This window comes from Myotis davidii, unplaced genomic scaffold, assembly GCF_000327345.1.
Source record: "Myotis davidii unplaced genomic scaffold, ASM32734v1 scaffold84, whole genome shotgun sequence".
Taxonomy (NCBI): Eukaryota; Metazoa; Chordata; class Mammalia; order Chiroptera; family Vespertilionidae; genus Myotis; species Myotis davidii.
Window position 1 is genome coordinate 1,447,112 of NW_006295735.1, and position 5,123 is coordinate 1,452,234.

Below are 5,123 nucleotides of genomic sequence, written 5' to 3' on the forward strand. Positions count from 1 at the left end.
TTGCTGTAGGAGCTGTATTGGTAAAGATATTGCTATGACATATGTCTGATATTTTGCTGCCTATGGATTCTTCTAAGATTTTTATGGTTTCCTGTCTTATGTTAATTCCTTTATCCATTTTGAGTTTATTTTTGTGTATGATGTAAGTTGGTGTCTAGTTTCATTTTTTGGCATGTATCTGTCCAATTTTCCCAACACTATGTATTGAAGAGACTGTCTTGACTCCATTGTATGCTCTTGCCTTCTTTGTCAAATATTAATTGCGCATATGACTTGGGTGTATTTTTGGGTCTGGCCCTATTTTTCTTTATACTCATGTTCATTTCCCTCTCTCAATTTCTTCTTTGTCTTACAGCAGTCCCTTTAACATTTCTTGCATTGCTGGTTGGTGGTAATGTACTCCTTTAGTTTTCTTTGTTTGTTTTTTTGCCTGGAAAGCTCCTTATTTTGCCTTCAATATTAAATGATTGCCTTGATAGATAGAATAATCTTGGATTCGAGTCCTTGCTTTTCATTACTTTGAACACTTCATGCCAATCCCTTCTGGCTTGAAGTAACAGTCTAATGGGAATTCCCTTGTAGGTAACTTTCTGTCTTTTTCTTGCTGCCTTTATGATTCTTGCTTTGTGTTTAATGTTTGTCATTTTAATTATGATGTGTCTTTAAGTGAGTCTTTTTGGGTTTATCTCATTGGGACTTTGTGTTTCCTGAACTTCTTCAAGTTTTCTGTCATTAAACAGTTTCTCCACTTCTTGTCCTCTTCTTTCTCCATCTGGTACCCATATGATGTGGATGTTATTACATTTCATATTGTCCCACAGTTCCCTTAAACTATCCTTCTGCTTTTTAATTCTTCTTTTTACTGCTCTATTTGGGTGTGTTTTTTCTATCTTGTCTTCCAAGTCACTGATTTGATTCTCTGTTTTGTTCAATCTACTTTAAATTTCTTCCAGTGTATTCTTGATATCAGATATGATATTCTTCATTTCTGACTGGCTCTTTTTCATGGTTTCTATTCCTTTTTCATGATGTTGTAGTTCCTACTAAGTTCCTTGTTATTCTCACTAAGTTCCTTTTGCAAACTTACAACCATTAGTTTGAACTCTGTATCTAATAAATTGCTTGTCTCCATTTAATTTATCTCTATTTCTGGAGATTCCTCCTTTTCTTTCACTTGGTGGTTGTTTCTTTGTCTCCTCATTTTAGCTGTCTCTTTATGTTTGTTTCTGTGTATTAGAACTGTTAATTCCTCCCAGGCTTCATGGGGTGGCCTTATGCAGTAAGTGTCCTGTGGGACCCAGTGGTGCAGTTGCTTAGCTCTCTCAAGTTGGCTCTCTAGAAATATCCCTTGTGTGGGTTATTTGGACTTTCCTATTGTAATTGGGTCTTGCGTGTTGTTTTCTCGTTCCTAGGTGGGATCTCCCTTCACGCTGGCTGGCTGTGAGGCTCAACCCCAACCTTGTTGTTCAAGCTGTTGTGCAGGTGCTGACAGAACAAAACAAAACAAGAAACAATACAAAAACATACAAAAAACCCCCAACAACAACAAAAACAACCACACAAAAGAATTAAGAAAGAAAAGAGAGCCAGAATAATAAAAGTGAAAAAGAAATATGAGAAAAAGGGGAGGGGAAGAATAGAGAATATGAAAATGAAGAAGGGAGAGAAAAAAAGAATAGGAGAAAGAAAACGGTATAGAACAAAAAGGAAGGAACAAATTATGAAAATGAAAAAAGAAGAGAAAGAAGCAGAAGGAAATTAAGGGGGGGAATAAGAGAAAGAAGGAGAAAGAGTAAAAAGAAGAAAAATAAGAGCTATGAAAGAAAAAAAATCCAAACATAATAATAATGCAATAAAAAAGAATAATGTAAAGAAAAAAAGTGGAGTTCATCTCAGCAGTTCAGTGCCACCTGGGAGCTCCCTTTGTATCCTTCTTTTATGTTGACTGGAGCTGACTGTTTTGTCTGCCATTCCCAGGAAGTACTTTGGTGATAGCCACTGTCAGAAGCTGTCAGTGTTTGGCACTCAGTAACCTGTTTGAAGCTTTCCAGCGGTTCTCAACCTGTGGGTTGCGAACAATGAAAATACATCCTGCATATCAGATATTTACATTACGATTCATAACAGTAGCAACATTACAGTTATGAAGTAGCAACAAAAATAATTTTATGGTTGGGGGCCACCACAACATGAGGAACTGTATTAAAGGGCCGAGAACCACTAAGCGATCCGCAGCTTTTGACTGCCTCCACAGGGCTTGGCTGCACTTAGGAGGGACCAAGCACTGTGCTGGGCCAGCTTGTTAGCCTCACAGGAGCAGGGGCAGGCAGCAAATAGCCCAAGGCACCTCAGACTCTGCCTCTGCCCACTGACCATCTGTCCGGCTTAGTCGCTGAGAAGGCTGTTTCTGAAGGGGCTTTTGGTGGAACGAGGAGGAGGAGACCTCCGTGTCTCTGATGAGGGAGAGATGCCACTCAGATTTCAGGGAAGATGGTGGTTGTGTTTCCCCATCTGAGAGCCACAGTCTGAGTCTGTCCGAGAATATTTCTCTCACCTTGGTAGGGCAAAGCTCTTTGTATGCAGTCTGGTGGGGTCTTCTGGAAGCTGGAAATTTCTATCAACTCTCTGGCAAGGGAGAAGCACCAGTCAGGTTCCTAGGACAACAGGGGAATGGCCCCACCTCCACGCTCATCACTGAGCGCCCCCCCCCCCAGACTGCCCAGACCGCAGGCTTGGCCTCTGCTATGCCTCCTCAGCAGTGATTGAGATGCAAGGTTGGGTGAGCTGTATCCCCAAAGGCAGGGTATTTGCTTTCCCCTAGGCTGTTGCTATGGGAGGGGCTTGCACCTCTCAGGAAAAGTGGCTGCTGCAGGAAGGAGGGGTAGCTGAGTTCTGGTCTCCCAGCTGCTATTCCTCCACATCTCCCTGCAGTGCCTCCCACCCCAGATTCTCCTCAGGCTGTTCTAGTCCACACCACCCTCCCTCCACCGGAGCCTCAGATGAGTGGCTGCACATGAAAATCCTATGCTCTGGTTTGTTTTGTAAACAAGTGGCTTTCTCTTTCTCTCCCTGGCAGATAGAAACCCCACCGCCTTTCCTGGCTGGATGTTGTATGGGCTGCTGTTCTTGGCTCTGGGGCTCCCAGCTGGGGAGCCCAGCCTGGGCTCTGGCCTCACTCCTCTCGGAAAACACCCCCACTGCTGAGGTATCCCTCCTCATCCTTGGCCTGCCTCCTCTCCTGACCCTGCCCTTCCTACATCTTGAGGTGGTTTCTGTCCGTATTAAAAGTCCCCTCTTAAGCTAGTTTTCAGTTGGTAATTCAGGGTGAATATTTCTGATTTAGTTGTATTTCCAATTTGGTTCTGGGAGGAGTGCAAAAAGGATCCACCTACTCCGCTGTCATGTTGAACTTCCCTGTGACTCTTATCTTTCATTAGAAACATTGTAAAAGCCTTTCAGCTACCCTGCCTGCCTCTCTTCTATACCCACCTGTTTCCTGATTAGTTCTGCACCATCCTCTTAGAGTAGACTCAATAGACAATGGCTGTATGTTTCAAAGGTTTGCTGGTAGTGACTGAGTACAATTAGCACTGGGCCTAATTTATTTACTACAATAAACGCCTGGACCATAGTCCCCTGCTGAGAAATTCCAGAAAAGGATGAGGAGTAGGGAAGGAGTTGAGTAAGGAGAAAAAGTGGGGATGGTGAGAAATATAGGTAAAGGGTCATATGGATAGCCATACAAGACACAGATTCAAAAAGGTATATATACTGAGCCAGAGTTCAACCAGGATTGCATGGTTGAGTGCTTCAGGGATGTGTTACTGAAAGATCAGACAGGGCAAAAACCAGGACTACAGGCTTTATTAGAGGAGAAGCACCTGCCCGGCTGCCTCATAGGGGAGAACAGCAGCACGTGCAGGGTGGGTACGCCTTTTGAGGGGCGGAATGGGAAGGGGTAGGGGGCTTAGTGTACTCAGCGCACACTGATTGGTGGCTTACTGCATTGTCCATAAAGGACAATGGCTAGCGTATTTGGCAGGTGTGGATTGGTGGTCCAATGTATAGTCCATATAAGGTACATGGTTAGTCACTCAGGTATTTCCGGGCTGCTGGTTACGTCATACTTCGCCCACCAGTTGGGGGAAGGGAGGATCTATCAGTTACGATAGGTTCCTTGTGGTCCTGGGTGGAGTGGTAATGAAGTAAAAAAAAAAAACAACACAAAACTCTGTCCAGTGACCATAAGTTGGAAAATCCTTTGTTTAGAGTTGAGAGGCACGTACAGTGTAGGAGATAAAAAGAGCAAAACAGTTTTGCGAAATACATTCCATGAGAATCTGAAATTTTTGAAATAGTGTACTTTGTGTATGATTAATTGCAATACAAAATAAGTTCCTCTACCAATATATTTATGAAAGAATTGTTTTTGAAACATCTTCTTAAAAAACAAATGTAAAAAGTTATTCAGATTGCATAATTGTTGACATTTCTGCTAACAGCTAACATTTTTGTTGATCTGATGAGTGAGAGGTGATAGCTCATTGTTACTTTATTTTATTTTATTTTTTTTATAATTAAATCTTTATTATTCAGATTATTACATTTGTTCCTCTTTTTTTCCCCCCTCCTTCCAGTTCCCACCCCACCCTCCGCCCTCACTCCCCACCCACTGTCCTCATCCATAGGTGCACGATTTTTGTCCAGACTCTTCCCGCATCCCTCACACCCCTCCCTGGCCAAGAATAGTCAGTCCACTCCCTTTCTATGTCCCTGATTCTATTATAATCACCAGTTCATTCTGTTCATCAGATTATTTATTCACTTGATTCTTAGATTCACTTGTTGATAGATGCATATTTGTTGTTCATAATTTGTATCTTTACCTTTTTCTTCTTCTTCCTCTTCTTAAAGGATACCTTTCAGCATTTCATATAATACCGGTTTGGTGGTGATGAATTCCTTTAGCTTTTCCTTATCTGTGAAGCTCTTTATCTGCCCTTCAATTCTGAATGATAGCTTTGCTGGTTAAGTAATCTTGGTTGTAGGTTCTTGGCATTCATCACTTTGAATATCTCTTGCCACTCCCTTCTGGCCTGCAGAGTTTCTGTTGAGAAATCATC

General features: G+C 42.2%; 1 long non-coding RNA gene across 1 annotated transcript in view; it reads left to right on the plus strand.

Moving 5' to 3' along the window:
- Window positions 1–1,553, plus strand: part of LOC102773932 — a 12,266-nt gene extending 10,713 nt beyond the window's left edge. The window contains exon 3 of the long non-coding RNA XR_001515011.1: window positions 1,413–1,553. This is a non-coding gene — a long non-coding RNA (uncharacterized LOC102773932). The remainder of the gene's footprint in view (window positions 1–1,412) is intronic.
- The last annotated feature ends 3,570 nt before the right edge of the window (window positions 1,554–5,123 follow it).